The sequence below is a fragment of the Saccopteryx bilineata genome, chromosome 2, assembly GCF_036850765.1.
Source record: "Saccopteryx bilineata isolate mSacBil1 chromosome 2, mSacBil1_pri_phased_curated, whole genome shotgun sequence".
In the NCBI taxonomy this organism is placed as follows: domain Eukaryota; kingdom Metazoa; phylum Chordata; class Mammalia; order Chiroptera; family Emballonuridae; genus Saccopteryx; species Saccopteryx bilineata.
Genome location: NC_089491.1, coordinates 9,905,801 through 9,924,792, shown reverse-complemented (window position 1 = coordinate 9,924,792; position 18,992 = coordinate 9,905,801). Strand labels below are relative to the sequence as shown.

The 18,992-nt window shown below is 41.4% G+C and overlaps 1 protein-coding gene across 5 annotated transcripts in view; it reads right to left on the bottom strand.

Annotated features, from left to right (window-relative positions):
* MAPKAP1 (MAPK associated protein 1) overlaps positions 1–18,992 on the bottom strand; it is a 253,138-nt gene that overhangs the window by 185,659 nt on the left and 48,487 nt on the right. Inside the window, exon 1 of one of the 5 annotated variants that reach the window (XM_066256212.1) lies at positions 8,119–8,137. The exons of the other annotated variants lie outside the window; for them this stretch is intronic. The gene's annotated coding sequence lies outside the window, so the exon portion shown is untranslated. Of the gene's footprint in view, positions 1–8,118; positions 8,138–18,992 lie in introns of those variants that run through there. 5 annotated transcript variants of the gene reach the window in all.

Genomic DNA, 18,992 nt, shown 5'->3' with positions numbered 1-18,992 from the left:
TTATATATATAGATACATTCTTAGTAAGATTTAGTAAATTTGGCAGGTCCCGAAGCGAATGTGTTAAGTTTTTTCATTCTTGTGTTTATGAGAAATATGAGCCTGATGTGTCCTAGCGATTTCTTCAATGTTTGGGCATACATTTAAAAGGTAAACTCTCATTTCCTCATCAATACATTGAAGAATTCTTCTCTTTTTACTCTTAATTGTGTTGAGTGCAGAAAACTCCCATGATACATATCATCTTAACTTGACACCAAACAAAGGATAGAAGAAACTTGCCTCCAGTCTTTCCGGGGAACATGGGGGGAGTAGTGTAAACAATCGGCACCACAGCTTAACAGCCTTTTGCAACCTAGTCAGGCAAGTGAGGTGGGGGGTTGGGCAGACTGTCAGCTTAGAGTCAATTCCCCACACCTCTGTCCCCCAAAAATCTAAACTCCAAAAACCCTGTTGGTTTTTTGGTCCCCAACAGGCACATAGTTCTCTGTATGTAATACCATAGGGCGCACCAGTACACCCTGGCGCACACTTTGAGAACCACTGGTTTAAAATGTCAGTATGAATAAAGATGGTTTGATGATATTTCATTGCTTTTGTTATTTTTTATATTGATTTTTAGAGAGAGGGGAGAGGGAAAAAGAAAGAGAGAAAGAGAGCGAGAGAGAGAGAGAGAAGGGGGGAGAAGCAGGAAGCATCAACTCATAGTAGTTGCTTCCTGTATGTGCCGTGGCCAGGCAAGCCTGGGGTTTCGAACCGGCAACCTCAGCATTCCAGATCGACGCTCTATCCATTGCACCACCACAGGTCAGACTGATACTTCATTGTTTTAAAAATCAGAATCAGCTCTGTCTAAAAACAGGCCACTAATTTTTCTCTACGCACTGGGTGAACTTTTTCTTATAACTTCCCACTTTAACTTTTGTTTTATTATTTTCACCACAATTAAAGAAGTAATACACATCCATTTTAGAAAAAGAACCTTAGAGGAGTGAAAATTGCTTAATAAAATTTGGACATAATCTCTTCATATTCTACACGTATCCTTTCATACATTTTGCTGTTCAAATATTACCATTTTAACAAAACTTTGATGAAACTACATGCTATTTTATAACTAGTATTTTATTTACTATATATATTATGACAACCTTTCTATATCAAGAAATGACATCAGTGTCATCGTTTTAATCATGTAATATTCACTGTGTAGCTCTTTTGCCATAAATTATTTAACTAATCCTCTACTGGGCATTTAGGTTGTTTCCAATATTTCAGTCACAGACAAAATGAAAATTCAGATCTCTGTGTACTTTTTTGATTAACTCCTTAGAATATATTCTTAGATGTGCATTTTCCAAATCAAAGAGCCTATCTATTTTAAAGATTTTTATACATACAAAAAAAAATTACCCTCCAGAAAATTTCTGCAATATGGCCTAACATGGAATTTCTGTTTATTTTGATCTTTCCTAATCTGAAGGGCAAGAATTTCTATATCATTGTTGTTAGAGTCGTCCCATTTTAAAATTGTACATATCTAATTTTGTATCACGGACTTTTCACTATATCGCAAGATTTTGCAGTATATAGGTATTTTTACATATTTATTACTTTCATTATTTTTGCGATAAAATAAGCAAAATAAGTGTGGGAAAGGTTTATAAGAGTGTAGGGAGAGTTTATAAAGCCTTAAAATATATAAATAATAAAATAAATATAAGGTCGCTACTTTGCAGATTTTCACCTATTGCAGGGAGTTCTGGAACCCAACCCCCATGATGGACGAAGGACCGCTGTATTGTTGTCTCAAGTGAACATCTCTGGACAGTCAAATATAAGCATTAATACACATTCTTTAAAAAAGACGATCAACTGAGTAGGTGGCCAGAAAATAACAATTCTTAAGAATAAATCTTAACTCAATTGAAGCTTTGATTAAAAAATGAAATGCTCAGAAAGCATTCATTCTGTTTCCCCAAAAGAAGTTAAGAAGGGAATAGGGAGATCAGAGAGCAATGGCTCTCCACTGGGTGTCCTTAACGGATAGATTTCAGGAGGAAAACAGACATTTCACTAATCACCTCATACCCTCCTAAGGCAGGCGTCTAATGTATGAACTACCAGGATGGGTCCAAGACAACCTTCATTAACCCATTTACGTTAATTATTTTCATTAAAAATGGGGTGCATAATAAGGACTCAAAATTACAAACTGTAGGCGACCCATCTATCCTAGTAGTAAGACTCCTTGAAAAAACATGAAACAGAAAATTTCACATTAGCACAATTTTACCCCAAAATGGCAAAATTAATTTTTGCAACACAATTGTCCCTTTGCAATCACTGCTAATGTTAAGAGACTAGATAAAGAATTATTAGCACCATTAATGTAATACTGAAGTCACACCTATACATCCTTTTCCATAGAAAATGGTTCTTAATTTTCAAGTTGTTCTGCTTTATTAAAGCTCATTACCATTTCTCTTTTAATAAGTGCTCTTTAAAGTCATTACCTGCAGTGAAGTTAAAGGCAGAGCTATTAAAAGGTTACTTTAATGTGAATAATAGCCTCCCAATATACTCAAGTTAATTACTATTGGAAACTGGTTCTATTTTAATTTAATGCTGAACACTTAATGAAGGATCTGCCAGGGTAGCAAAACTGACAAAAATTATTCATGGTCAACAGACCTATTCTTGCTGTCTCATTTAAAGAGATAATATCCGTTTCTAGTTCTACATAACTGCATTTAAAGATCAAAATTACATCTTAACATTTTTCTCTGTATATCTAATTGAATAAGAAAAATGTGTTTTTTTAAAAAATATGCATGTTAGACATAGCACAATCATAAGTCATAATGTGACAGACCCTCAAACACGTGGGAGGTAGAGGAAAATCTCAAAATCACTCCAAGAGGAGGTTTGAAGACAAACGGAAATTCATTCTTGGTCCTTTGTGTTTGCACACATAAAGAAGCTGTCATTGAAAGAAAAAGAGGGCAGAGGCTGAAAGGAGAGAATAGGAAAGAGACACTAGAGCCAGAGGGGGATGGGGGAAAGTCTCTGCTTCGCGGGGGGGGGGGGGGGGGAGAAGCTGACTCCCCAGCTTTGCAGGAAGAGCTAACAAGCTAACACCAACCCTAATCCGAACCTCCCTACAAAATGGATCTGACTAGGATCTTTCCTTTCTGGCGAGCCTTAAATAAAAGAAATGCCGCACTTCCCCCAAACACCTGGGAAAGGCAGCTCAGTGACGGCACGGAACACAATACAAAAGACAACTTGGGACAGTAAAAAACATACTGGATTTTTCTCTTATAATCTAATTTTACCCCAAAACATACCAAGTTTCCTTGACATCTCTATAGAAGAAGTGTATTATAACCTGCTAATGTGAGACAATGTCAACTATACTCTGCCTGCACCACTCATTTATCCCTGTCAGCGTGCTGATCTTGGATTGTAAACACCCGGAGAGCAGGAATGCAATCTTTTCAGCTCCTATTGGGTACAATTAGTTATTTTTAGAAACCTTTGAGAAATTTGTGATCAAATTTGACCCTGTGGTTAACTTAGTAGTAATCTCGAGAGGTGTAAATTTTAACCAAAAGCGGGCTCCCAACATCTTACTTCACATCAATGGCACAGATGTCCTCTATATTTTAAAATATACACACAACATGAATATTAAAGAAATGCTTATCCGTGTCAATCTGAGGACCACCTCAAAGCCTTTTGGGAACAAAAAGACTAGAGATCTTAACATCATAAATTCTTGCGAACAGAATAAATTAAAAACAAATACAATGCAGTACAGAAAGAGGGTATGGAGTATTATAAATCTGGGTTCAAACCCTAGCTGTCATTTGCCCTTTCTATGAACTTTTAGTTTCCTTACCTGCACAACAGTAGTAACAATGTCCATATACATTAGGGTTGTAAGGACTGACAATATAAAGGGTCCACAATAGGACCTGGTACAAAATTGGAACTCAATAAAACACAGTTATGGTGCCAATGATAAAAACTAGGCCCTGGCCGGTTGGCTCAGTGGATAGAGCATCAACTCAACATATGTACATCCTGGGTTCCATTCCTCATGAGGGCACACAGGAGAAGCGACCATTTGCTTCTTTCCCTCTCCCTCTCCCCCTCCCACAACCAGTAGCTCAATTGGTTCGAGCATCAATCCTGGATGCTGAAGAAGTTTGGCTGGTCTGAGCAGGTCAGCTTTGGGTACTAATAGCTTGGTTGATTCAAGCATCAGCCCCAGACAGGAGTTGCTGAGTGGATCCTGTTAGGGTGCACGCAGGAGTCTGTCTCACTATCTCCCCTCCTCTCACTTAAAATAAATAAATAAATAAATAAATAAATAAATAAATACTTACCTTAAGAGAGTTTAAAACCCATAGGCTACATTTACGTAAACTGTGTTTCTAAACTACACCAATAACATCATAAAAAAGTTTGTTTTAATGCTATGCACTCAATAAGATAGAAAGAAAGAAAAGGTTACCATGGATGAAAAAACCCTCAGCAAGTTATTGTTTTGATACCATAATTAGGAAGGGAAAACAAAAGTCAGCAAAACCACAGTTTTAGAAAAGTGGTTATTAGATTTTCTTCTTTCCACTGTGGAAAAAGTCCTTCCTGTTGAAGAAGGCAGTGAAATTTTATCACAGCTATTGCTATTCATAAATCTTATATCTATTTTAATTCAATCTGGCCCTAGCCTCTGAGTCGCAGCACCACAATTTGATTACTATAACCATACTTTTTAACTGCTGTCAGGAAAGACAGCGCCTTATACAAACATCTGCTGGAACACATGCCTGCGTTCTCCAGCACTAGCCTTAAATCACACTCTGGTGATGAATCTTTATCTGACACTAATACTTTTTAACTTCATACAGACAATTAAAATGAATTGTAGCTAAATGCACATACAACAAATCAATTTAATCTTTGGTTGTATAGTAGCATATTTTGCAAATTTCCTAAACTTATTTTCTTACATGTATCTTTGTCTAGGTGTTAAAACTTCAATTTAACAGAAAGGAGTGGAGATATTAATAAAACACAGCTCTTATGATACAGCCATAGAGTTGCAAACCTCAAAGAGTAATGACATTTGAAATTTATCACTGCCTTAAAAACTTCCACATTTATGTGTGGACAGTACCATGCTTTGTTCTATTTTAAGAGTGACCAAAGTTGAGTCTCTTCCCTCTAGGAATTATTAATACAATAAAAATTCAGACAAACCCACCTAGTATAACTAAAGTCATTGCTGCCTCCAGACTCCCACTGTCTTCTGTATCAATCTCTACTACAGTATCTACCACATTTACTCCACTGTTAGTTGTTCATGTTCCTCTGTTCACTCAGATGCACTTGAAGTCATGGACCACCATCATAGCTCCAAGCACAGGGCACAGCCCTGACTGACAAGTGTGGTTCCTCCACTTGTTGGCTGTATGGCTACTCTTATCTTCAAATTCATCCAGGGCAGTTAGCCTGTCTTATTTATTAATGCTTAATAAAGAGCCAATATGTAATCAACATTTGAAATGAGCCAATATACACTGTGGGAGCTTAGTAAATAATTTGTTGGATAGAGAGATGGGTGGATGGGTGGCAAATGAATGGATGGATGGGTGGGTTGGTGAACGGACAGACCAATAAATCCACTCTGCACACCAGGAAAATCAGTGTTAAGAAGAAAACATTTGTGTGACATACACTCAAGTCCATGTGCAAAGCATTTCCCCATTCCCTTGCCCCAATCTCTTTTTTTTTTTTTTTTTGCATTTAAGAAAATTGAGGCTTACAAGATGCAAAATTACCCAGAAAACACAACTGATATGATCTAAACTAGTCTGTCAGAGCTCAAGGCCATTGGTAAAGGGAAAATTACTTTGTCTTTAAATTCTGAAAGTTTCAATTAGAGTTTTGTTTTCTCCAGAACAATGACTATAAAAAAAGTCTAGAAAAGATAGCTGTGGCCCGACCAGGTGGTGGCGCAGTGGATAGAGCGTCCGACTTGGATGCGGAAGGACCGAGGTTCAAGACCCCAAGGTCGCCAGCTTGAGCGTGGGCACATCTGGCTTGAGCAAAAAGCTCAGCAGCTTGGACCCAAGGTCGCTGGCTCCAGCAAGGGGTTACTCGGTCTGCTGAGGGCCCGTGGTCAAGGCACATATGAGAAAGCAATCAATGAACAACTAAGAAGTTGCAACGCACAACGGAAAACTAATGATTGATGCTTCTCATCTCTCTCTCCATTCCTGTCTGTCTGTCCCTGTCTACCTCTGCCTATGTAAAAAAATAAAAATAAAAAAAAGACAGCTGTGGTCATGTATTAAGAAAAAGGAGTTGAAAACCAGCTCTGCCAGATATTAGTTGAGTACCCTTGGGCAAGTCACTTTCTCTTTCTGAGCCTCAGTTTCAACATCTGTAAAATGGAGATAACACTCCCACCATCAGTTTTGTTATGATCAATTAAAAGAGCAAAGTGCCAACACACAGGTACAAAATCAACTATCCAAGAGTTCAAGTGCTCCCATCTATAACCTTTTACATGTCACTGATATCACTTCCCCAATCACAAAACTATAGAACCTTAAAGCCAAAAGGAATTCAAGAGGCCATCTAAGCCAAGTTCCTCATTCTAAACATGCAGAAACCGAGGCTAAGGCAGAAAGTGGCTTGTCCCAGACCTCGTGGCATGGTCAGCACCCAAACTCACATCTTCAGATCCCATGCCACCAGTGCTCTTTCTTCCACATGGTCTTGCAGAACTGGAACTCAAGCTTCCATTTTGTAAATATGAATGCCATCATGAATAAAAATAAAAATCTTTGAGAATTAAAAGACCCTAGATTCTATGCACAGCGGGGTGACTCTAGACCAGGGGTCTCAAACTCGCGGCCCGCAGACTAATGGGGCCCGCAATTTTGTGCGGCCCGCAGACTAATCCACGGGCTTACTTAATTTTATCCAAAATATTTTGAACTTCGTGGATTAGTCTGCAGGCCGCACAAAACTGTTCGGCGGGCCGCAAGTTTGAGACCCCTGCTCTAGACTATCATTTGATTTCTCTGGTTAGTTGTTTTCAGGATAGTACAAACAAGAAGGGCCTCTGTTCTGAGGACAAGAAAATCTCTCTACTGCAGACTATGCACAGCAAGAGGCACCGGATGAGGACGCTCAGTGCATGATCCCACCATCCTGTCCCCACAACGCCTACAAGGATTGTGTCCTAGGACTTCAGTGCTTGAACTTCATTCCAACCAGATTTAATGGCTAATCAGGTCATCAATTAGCTAGGAAGAGGGTAGTACCACAAAGTAATCTCATTATAATAAAAATATGTCCATGTTTTACCTCTTTTCTCTAACCTCCTAGAATTACAATCAATATATTTTGTAAATGGCACCTGACATCTGCCTCATTTAAAATCACTCTCATTTCACCTCTTAGCGGCCTGGTGAGCTGGGCTGGGCATCTGAGAGTCTGGCCAGGTCAGAGAAGAGGTGACTGGATCTGGGGCAGTCCTTCAGCCAGAGTGCCAATGCTGGCTGTGAAGTGGGACAAAGAGGAGGCTCCTGGCTTTCAGCCTGCTCTCATCTCAGAGACCGCTGCCTCAGAGGCCCAAAACACAAACCAAACAAGCAGGTTGCCCCTTGGCCCCGAGAAAGAAGTATGTATAGTGTCTTCAAGGACAGGGTAACAGGCTGGATCTGTAGTTAGCAGGCCCAAAACACTCACACTGGTAAGTCCGTTTCATCCTCGGCCCTCTTTCAGTGCTTCTTAATGGAGAGGTGGTATCATCATCCATCTGTTTCACAGCCCAAATCTTAACACCAAGTTGTCCTTGAAACCCCTTTCTCCCCTATTCCCTGGCATCATCGGCATCATCAAAGACAACCCCTTTCAACTACTAAATATCTCTTTAATTCATTTCAATAAGGAAGCCAAAGTTCCCATCTTTCTTAGCCAGACCACTGCAAGAAGTTTCTTGATTGTTCTCTCTCTCCTCACAAACCCTTCTCAGGTGTATTCTCTTCTGCATGGCTCCCGTGGTCTTTTCAAAACAGAATCTGATTCCCTTACCTCATTTAAACTTGTTCAAGGCTGTCAAATGCTCTTCGGTTGAAGAAGACACTACCAGCCATACCTGGCCTTGTAACAGAGTGCAATGCTTGGGTCTCTCTGATTCTATCTTAATTCTAGCCTGCATTTTTCTTATGACTTTCAAGCAAATAGCTCCTGCTACAGAAATGTTAATCATTAGAAGAATTCAGTTTGAGGCTTGAATTTTTCAGGAAAAAAAAATGCCCCTTGCGGTGGGAGGGGGTGGGGCCTTATCAGAAAGGTGGGGACATATATAAGAATTAATGTTAGCCTGACCAGTGGTGGCACAGTGGCTAGAGCATCAATGTGGGACACTGAGGTCCCAGGCTCAAAACCCTGAGGTCACCAGCTTGAGCATGGTCTCATCCAGCTTGAGCACAGGCTCACCATATTGAGTGCAGGGTCGCCAGCTTGAGCATGGAATCATCAAAATGATCCCATGGTTGCTGGCATGAAGCCCAAGGTCACTGGCTTGAGCAAGGGGTCACTGGCTCGGCTGGAGCCCTGTGGTCAAGGCATGTATGAGAAGCAATCAATGAATAACTAAAGTGTTGCTACTATGAGTTGATGCTTCTCATCTCTCTCCCTCCCTCTGACTAAAAATAAATAAATAAGTAAATAAATAAACAAAATAGCCCTGGCCGGTTGGCTCAGTGGTAGAGCGTCGGCCTGGCGTGCAGAAGTCCCGGGTTCGATTCCTGGCCAGGGCACACAGGAGAAGCGCCCATCTGCTTCTCCACCCCTCCCCCTCTCCTTCCTCTCTGTCTCTCTCTTCCCCTCCCGCAGCAAGGCTTCATTGGAGCAAAGATGGCCTGGGCGCTGCCCCAGGCGCTACAGTGGCTCTGGTCGCGACAGAGCAATGCCCCGGAGGGGCAGAGCGTCGCCCCCTGGTGGGCGTGCCAGGTGGATCCCTGTCAGGCGCATGCGGGAGTCTGTCTGACTGTCTAGCCCCGTTTCCAGCTTCAGAAAAATACAAAAAAAAAAAAGCAAAATAAATACAGTGGTACCTTGAGATACAAGTTTAATTCGTTCTTTAACCAAGCTTGTAAGTCAGTCAACTCATATATCAAACAAATTTCTCCCATTTAAAATAACTGAAATAGATTTAATCCATTCCAGCCCTGTGAGACATCCCCAAACCATTCTAAATTATGAAAAAAGACATGTTTTTAATTAAGAAACACACATGTATACTTTACCAATGCTTAACAAAATATATGAAATAAAAAAGCGTTATTTAGTACTGTATTCTTACCTTGGAGACAGATGAGTGCGGCTAATGGAGGTGAATGGTGGAGGAGGAGGGAGGGAAGAAGGGATGCAGGCACTGTAGACACATAAACTAAAACTGCACTTTCTTAATACTAAATGTAGTATTCTTTACTTTAAAACTGCATTCTTTACTTTAAACTAAACTAAAACTGCATTTTCTTTACTTAAAATGAAACCACAAAAACTTAATTGTAAAAAAATGCACTTTCTTAACTTTAAACTTAACCTAAGTTTAACATTAGGTATTTTTCATTTAATCATTATCTGTTTTTGCCTTTTTGGCTGTACTTTCAGCACTTTCACTTGCAGGACTTTTGAATAAAAATCTATCCAAAGAGTTTTGCTTTCGCCTGCTTTTTAAAATGTTACAGAAATGTGACAAACAAGTGTCATTACAAAGTGCTGAAGCACACGACCAGTTGAAACTTTTTCTGGGTGTTTCTTTTCAATGAAACTTGAAAGCTTCTCCCACACACATTGCCAGCATGTCTTTCATTTCACTTGTAGAAATCACTTCCTCCGACTCTTCCTCCTCCTCACTTCTAATCTCTTTTAGAAGCTCCATATGTTGCATCATCTGTAGCTCCTTCAACTCCTCAGTTGAGTTCCTCCTCATGTTCCTTGACGAGCTCCTTTACATCACCTCATCTATCTCCAGACCCATCGACTTTCCGAGGGACACAATCTCCTCCAACGCTTCTACCTCGGTCTTGGTCTCGGTCTCTGGTTTGAATCCTTAGAAGTCCCTGTCTGCAACAACATCAGGCCATAACATTTTCCATGCCGAGTTCAAGGTTCTTCTTGTAACCTGTTGCCATGCCAAGTCAATAATGTGTGAACATATCACGATGTTGTAGTGATCTTTCCAAAACTCTCGAAGGGTTAGAATTGTATTCTCAGTCACCTGAAAGCAGTGGCGGAACAAGTGCTTTGTGTAAAGCTTTTTAAAGTTGGAAATGACCTGCTGATCCATAGGTTGCAAGATTGAAGTCGTGTTGGGTGGGAGGTAGAGGACTTTCACGAATTTGAACTCATCGAGAATGTCATTTTCAAGACCAGGTGGGTGGGCTGGAGCATTATCAAGGATTAGTAATGCTTTCATCGGGAGTTTATTTTCTTGAAGATATTTCTTCACTGCAGGACCAAAGACAAGATTTACCCATTCAATAAAAATCTGCCGCATAACCCATGCCCTAGCATTGGGGCGCCACATAACCTGCAGTTTTTCTTTAAGAATGTTGTAAGTCTTAAAGGCTTGATGATTTTCGGAATGATACTCTAGCTGTGGCTTTACTTTACAGTCACCGCTAGCATTTGCACACAATGCAAGGGTCAGACGGTCCTTCATGGGTTTATGGCCTGGCAGCTTCTTCTCCTATGCGGTGATGAAAGTCCTTCAGGGCATTTTTTTCCAAAGCAATCCTGTTTCGTCACAGTTGAGCACTTGTTGAGGATGTAGCCTTCCTTGCATAAGTGCAGCAAAACGTGCGATGTATTCCTCAGCTGCCTTAACGTCAGCACTCGCAGCTTCACCACCAAGTGGATGCCAGATCTCTTCTGGAAATTTTCAAACCAGCCATGACTTGCCTTAAACGTATCTTCTGCTGCTCCTTTTGAGGTTGATGGTTCTTTCTTCTTCAAGTCGCGGTAAATAATATGTGCCTTTTCGCATACTACAGTCTCCCATCATGGTATCTCCTGCCAGCTCTTTCTCTTTCACCCACACCAGCAGAAGCTTCTCCATTTCTTCATGGATATTTGTCTTTTTTTTTTTTTCCTGTATTTTTCTGAAGCCGGAAACGGGGAGAGAGACAGTCAGACAGACTCCCACATGCGCCCGACCAGGATCCACCCGGCACACCCACCAGGGGGCGATGCTCTGCCCATCAGGGGGTGATGCTTTGCCCCTCCGGGGCGTCGCTCTGTTGCGACCAGAGCCACTCTAGCGCCTGGGGCAGAGGCCGAGGAGCCATCCCCAGCGCCCGGGCCATCTTTGCTCCAATGGAGCCTCGGCTGGCGGGAGGGGAAGAGAGAGACAGAGAGGAAGGAGAGGGGGAGGGGTGGAGAAGCAGATGGGCACTTCTCCTATGTGCCCTGGCCGGGAATCGAACCCGGGACTTCTGCACGCCAGGCTGACGCTCTACCACTGAGCCAACCGGCCAGGGCTTTTTTTTTAAATTTTTTTATTTTATTTATTCATTTTAGAGAGGAAAGAGAGAGAGAGACAGAGAGAGAGAGAGACAGGGGGGAGGAGCTGGAAGCATCAACTCCCATATGTGCCTTGACCAGGCAAGCCCAGGGTTTCAAACCGGCGACCTCAGCATTTCCAGGTCGACACTTTATCCACTGCGCCACCACAGGTCAGGCTGATATTTGTCTTTAATTGAGACAGAATTGTAGTTCCTTTCGCTGGATTTGTGCTTTTGATGGCATCCTTTTGTTTAAGGATGGTACAAATTGTAGATGTATGAAGGTCATACAGCCTTGTCAGTTCAATCACTCGTACACCACGCTCATGGTTTTCTATTATTTCTTGCTTTACTTCTATTTTTTTTTAACTATTTATTTATTTATTTTTAAATAATTTTTTTAAATTTTATTTATTCATTTTAGAGAGGATAGAGAAAGAGAGAGAGAGGAGAGAGACAGAGAGAGAAGGTGGGGAGGAGCTGGAAGCATCAACTCCCATATGTGCCTTGACCAGGCAAGCCCAGGTTTTGAACTGGCGACCTCAGCATTTCCAGGTCGACGCTTTATCCACTGCGCCACCACAGGTCAGGCCGCTTTACTTCTATTGACATCATTCTCTTCTTCTCACCACTGTCCTTTACACTCACTGTCTTTGGTCCCATGACAGCATACAAAAAGTTAGTAAAAAATGCAAAAATGATGCAAAAACAAGTACAGTGCACGAGATTCGACTTGATTCTACAGGTAACACGTAAGAAAGAACAAGATGCTGGTGTTGTGCTGCCGATACTGGACCATGCACCAACGCACCAACGAGCGGCAGCTTCCTGAATCATGACTTATATCTCGGAATTTCGCTTGGATCTCGAACAAAAATACCGACCGAGTCGCAGCTCATATCTTAAAAAAAGAATTCGTATGTTGGTCTGCTTGTATCTCAAGGTACCACTGTATAAGAATTAATAATAATGTAAAAATTTTCAATGATTTACAGGAGCCTCAAGACAGGACCTATTAGCAGTGGGTCAACAAACAGGAAATGCAGAGATTTAGAGATTTCCAGCTCTTCCCTGGGTCTCTATTGGTGCCCAGATGTCAATCACTCATTGCCCCTCCCATTCTCTTCTCTTGACATAAAAGAAGCCTGAATTCTGGGTTCTCTAAAGAGGGATTATAGGAAACCCTTCATTTTCTTGAGATAATGCCTTTTTTTTTTTTTTAATTTTATTTATTCATTTTAGAGAGGAGAGAGAGACAGAGAGAGAGAGAAGGGGGGGGAGGAGCTGGAAGCATCAACTCCCATATGTGCCTTGATCAGGCAAGCCCAGGGTTTCGAACCGGCGACCTCAGCATTTCCAGGTCGACACTTTATCCACTGCGCCACCACAGGTCAGGCACAATAATGCCTTTTTGATCAATATCCCTTTCCTTACTCCAAACTCTGATGTTTTGAATACTGGTCTTTGAGGCATCAGGCCCATGGACCCTGAACCAGTAGCAGTCTGCCCCTGCAGGTTTATCTGGTACCACAGTGTGCCTCACCCTTGACTTTTCAATCAGATAGTCTTTCATTTCCTGCCAAGCTCCCCCTTGCCTCAGATCCTCTGGTGCGAACCTATAGCTCACGAGCCAGATGTGGCTCTTTTGATGGCTGCATCTGGCTCGCAGACAAATCTTTAATAAAAAAAAATAATAATGTTAAAAATATAAAACATTCTCATGTATTACAATCCATTCATTTCCTACCGCTCATGTTCATGGTTGCAAGTGGCTGGAGCCAATCACAGCTGTCCTCCGGGACAACACCAAATTTTTATTGAATAATGTGTAACGTACACAGGTTGCTGTATAGCTCTCACGGAATTACATTTTAAAATATGTGGCATTACATTTTAAAATATGTGGCGTTCATGGCTCTCTCAGCCAAAAAGGTTCCCAACTCCTGCTCTGGTGTGTCCTTTGTCCTCCCCCTTCATCTAGTTAACTTTCACTTATCCATCAACTCTAGGTCAAGAGTTATCTTCACAAGGTTATTATCCTTGACGCCCTGACCACCCTCCCCCAGACTAATTTCAGTTGCCCCAATGATAATGCTCTCAAAGCCCTAAGCACATCTCTTAGAACTTGATAATTAATTAGTTGTGATTACACTATAGTTGTAATTTTACATTTAGTTCAGTGGTTATTCACATAATGTCTACCAGACAAGAGCAGAAGCCCCATGGGGTCAGAAACCATGTCTGTTTTCGCTTACCACTGTATACAGATTTTATATAACAGTACGTGGTACAGAGTAGGCTCTCACTCAATATGAAGTTAATAAATAGCAAGGAGGTAATAGGAAAGGAAAGGAATAAATTTCTCAGCACTGGCCATATACCAGGCAATTTGCTATGTATGCATTTCCGATTTTCATGAAATCCTCACAACACCATTTTAATGTAAGTATCATTAACCTTTTATAGATGTGAGAAGAGGATCAAAGAAGCAAAGTGATTTGCCCAATATCACACAGCAAGTAAATGGCAAAGCTGGAATTCTAATCCATCCAACATGTTCTTTCCACTGCAGAATTCTGCCTTCCTTTCAAAATTCTCTAAAGCCAATGGTGAATTCTACCTCCAATGGGAATTTCTAGATGACTCCACAACCAGAGAAAGCTGCCATAGATTGTCAGGGTTCAGAAAAAACTGTAGAAATGAGGCCCAGACAGAAAGAGCTCAGACTGGAACAAGCTAGTTTTAAGAAAGAACTCAGCCTTAGAATTTAACTTCAGAGCAGGATGCTGAAAACACTGTTTTTATGTAAGTTCATTTTGAATACCACCCAGACAAAACCCTTTGAAGTCTCCCCTTGGGATTTTCAATATAACATTAGTAATGGGAAAAGGAGTGCATTAATACAATGGTAAAGGGGGAAAAAATCTCATAAAAAGATGTTTTTATACTAATGAATTTGGTCCTTCTATTAATATGCTATAATGTGTAAAAAAGTACACAGGCCCTGGCCGGTTGGCTCAGCGGTAGAGCGTCGGCCTAGTGTGCGGAGGACCCGGGTTCGATTCCCAGCCAGGGCACACAGGAGAAGCGCCCATCTGCTTCTCCACCCCTCCCCCCCTCCTTCCTCTCTGTCTCTCTCTTCCCCTCCCGCAGCCAAGGCTCCATTGGAGCAAAGATGGCCCGGGCGCTGGGGATGGCTCTGTGGCCTCTGCCTCAGGCGCTAGAGTGGCTCTGGTCGCGACATGGCGACGCCCAGGATGGGCAGAGCATTGCTCCCTGGTGGGCAGAGCATCGCCCCATGGTGGGTGTGCCGGGTGGATCCCGGTCGGGCGCATGCGGGAGTCTGTCTGACTGTCTCTCCCTGTTTCCAGCTTCAGAAAAATGCAAAAAAAAAAAAAAAAAGTAGTGACTTCATAATGTCATCCTTTAGAACAGACTAATAAAAATTGGTCTATGGAAAGGAAGACAAGCAAAATACAGTCACAGAGATAACTTGCCAAGAGAATAACTGCTCAAGCTCAGCAAGGAGACGATGGGCCAGGGAAAGACGGTCACCGGCGTGGAAAGCCCCGGTTCTAGCAAGGGGCAAGACGAGGAAAACCAGGACCTCGCGCCAGGGTCACCCTTCCTCCCCTAGTGCACAGTGCATTGCTGGTGGTCCTGTGGTTTAGACCCCAGACATTTCATATCTTCGGTCGTAGGGTCTGGACCCTTACCTGACCTTTCTTCCTCTGGCATGTCTCTCGTCATGTGGCAGACTCATTGGAGAAGGAACAAGGAAGGGGTTAACAAGTGGCCTCAAGTGACTCCCATGTGAGCTCCTGCAGGACCACTCCCTTAAGCATTAACCCCTAGGGATAACATCCAGGCCCAGAAAAGCAGCAAAACCAGCCAAGTGATGCCATGGCTGACCTCAGGACTGATGATCCCCTGCTGCGGAGCTGACCAGTCAGTAGAGACCATGAGCCTGAAAAAACAGACCTGGAAAGCTGATAAATATTCACTGAGATCCTTCCCTGAGACCTCCTCTAAAATCCTTAAAAGTCCTTAGTATGGAAGACCCAGAGGCTCTCCTTCACGGGAGCACAACCTTGCCTTTCCCATCTCCCTTCTCTTCCCTCCTCAGGCCCATTACTATTTCACTTCTCTCTCCTAAGCTCCAAGGGCCCCTTCTTTTGCTTTTATAACTTGTTTCTTAAGCCATGTCTTCTACCAGTCATTTCTTCTAAATAAACTTTCTCTTCTAGTTTGAGTCTTCACTCTGAATTCTTTCTTAGCCAGAACTCAGGTACCAAGGCTGCTGAACCAAAAAGTTTGGTCTGACTTCACCAGCCTAACATCTGGTACCATTTTCACTTCCACCAAAGGATGTTGAACTTTACTCTCCTTTACTAAAGAAGGTATGTAAGCCCTGGCTGGATAGCTGGGTTGGTTAGAGCCTGGTCCTGATTGATGCCCAGAGGCTGCCAATTTGATGCCCTGTTGGGGCACATACAAGAACAAACTGATGTTTCTTTTTCTGTCTCTTGCCCTTCCTTTCTCTCTAAAATCATAAATAAATACATAAATAAATAAATACATAAATAAATAAATAAGGTATGGAAGATGAAGCCAATAGCAGATTGAGTCAAATAGCTCCTAATTCAAAACACATAGTTACCTTAGATTTCTTTTTACCTCTCTCTTTTAAGATTTATCTCTTCATGGGTACTAAGTAAGTGAACCCAAGGAGCACTCTTATCAAAAATAAGGGGGTGGGAAAAATGAGATTATTACGCAGCCAACTTCTCAGCCACCGGGGAGGGGCACTGGCCAAGCTGGAGGGTGGAGAGGAAAGAAGCTATTCTAACTCCCAAGGGCCCTTGGGCTCCAGGCCACACCTCCAGGCAGGCAGCAATAAGCAAAAGCTGCTGTCTAGAAACATAAACCAGCCCTAAAAGGTCTAGGTTCTAATTTTCTAGAATGAGATCCTGAAGCTAAAGTAGCTTAACATATTAGACGAGACAATTACCATGATAATAGCAAATATTCCAAGTTCAGATTTTTCCTCAAAAGGCAATTTTTTAAACACTATTTCAATTTGCTGACTTTTTCTGAGTTTGCAAACATTTTTCCATGGCTTCATGGTTTTCTGCAAAGTTTTAAGTGACTTTCTTTGAAGAGAGCTATTTAATGCCAATGATTGTAGAAAACATTTGTTCATAATTATCCAGACATAGACTGGAACAATGCTGAAACAAGAGCAGCATGCAAAAATGTATTTAAGGACTATCATCCCAAAATGCTGCTAAAAGCTATTAACCAGTATGTGTTAATTGCCACAGCATTCATATTAATTTTCACTTCAGGCTCGACATTGTGGAATATTTCCCCTGATACATTTTAAACAAAGTTTAATTTAAGGAACTGCTTCTATCAACACTTATGAAAATTAACAGCCAAGCAATTAGCACTCATGAATTATCCCTTCCCCCATGCTCTCTGCAGCTTCCCCGTTAAAACAGTTTCTAACAGAGAAATGGTTCCTTTCTAACAAGTTAACTCACCAAAGTCACAGTTGTCTATATGAACCAGAAGTGGGTCTGCCTTTCTAAGCACCTGTCAAGGCAAACATTCTCCTTACATTTAGTGTAGAATTTAAGTCAAGTAAGAAAGATATTTAACATTTTAGTGAACTGCCAAGCAATTACTAATATGGAACTACCTTTTTACCTGATGTTTAAAATATAGCCATTACAAAAAATAAATAAATAAACAATCTAATTAAGTAAACAGGAGAGACAGTATCACTAGTCAGGCGAGGGGAGGGGAGAGGGAGGGGGAGAGGGAGAGGGAGAGGAAAGGGAGAGGGGGAGAAGGAGGGGAGGGGAGGGGGAGAGGGAAAGGGATAGGGAGGGGGAGAGGAAGGGGAGAGGGGGGAGGGAGGGAGGAAGGGAGGGAGAGGGACGGAAGTGGGATATTTGTTGAGCACTTCCTATGGCTTCCTTTTGCTAAATAGTTCTTATCTCATTTAATTCTCATGAGGAAGATACACTGTCCTCATCTCATTCCACATATGAGGACTGGAGCTTCCAGAGGTGAAGTAACTAGCCTGAGGTCATACGCTAAGTAGAGGAGTCAGTCTTCAAACAAGTTTTGATTCGCTCACAAACTAAATTATGCTGCTTCTCATAGTGCTGGGCGCTTTATTCTATAGCATTATCCTATTTGGTGATCTCATCTGCCTGTAAGGAGAGAACTCTGTTTTCATATGTAAAGAAACAAGTCTGGAGAGGGGAAAAGACCTGACTGAGATGACACAACTGGTAATCCATACCATTTCCGTTAGTAATTGTACTGGCAGAAATGGGCATTTGACCTGCTGACAGTCTATTGATTATATCTGCAAACTCAATTTAACCAAAATAGTGATGACTAACTAGCAAAAGCTTCTCACATGATAAAGCATGGAAAGGGTCAGATACTGTACTAAAAACAGGTCTTCATTTAAAACAGGTGGAGGGAGGGGCAGGGAAGTCTGCTGCCTATCCACAGACCTCCCTGATCACCTTGAAGCAGCTCTTTGTCATACCTAACATTTCTCATATACAATGAAGTCAGAAGGACTGGCACAAGAAGTTTTCTGATATCTCAACCTCTAGAACAGAGGTTTTGTTCTGTTAATGAAGCTATGTTCAGAGGTCCTGTTTTCAATAAGTCTGAAAAATTCAGGCACATGGTTGAGCCTCATGTTGCCTTGTCCAACTAAGCATTCCCTAAAACCACTTGCAACTGATCTTGAACTTCTTTCAAATTATCATTAAACAGATTTATTAATAATCTATAAATCTAAACCAGGTCACCGGTAGCATCACCAATTTGCCAATGAAATAATATAAACATAATAATAAACCTGATCAAAAACACTATCAAAATTACAACAAAGCACATGCCTAAGTACAGCCTTCCCCCAATTATATGCCTTCCAGGAATCAATCAAGAACATACAATATAATATACAGATCATGTATGATATTATAGAACTGTACCCTTGTGAAACCTATATAACTTTGTTAACCAAAGTCATCCCAATAAATTAAATTTTTAAAAACTTCAAAATAGAAATCAATCAAGCACAAAAGAAAGAAAAAAAGAAATCAATCAAGTACAATTTTTAAAAAAATAAAATTTAACCAGTATAAGAACGGAAACAAATTTGAAAGTATTCGCTTGAATTAGCACAATGGCTGAGAGATGCTTGCTTGCCCTTAGAATCCCTAAACCCAGCAACAATGCAGCCTGCACAGACCGCCAGACACTTGATGTGCCAGCTTAGCCACAATGTAATTGTAAAGCCGTATCAAAAACAAAATCCTTTCCTCAAATCCAATGCTAGCTTAATCTTAAGGATTT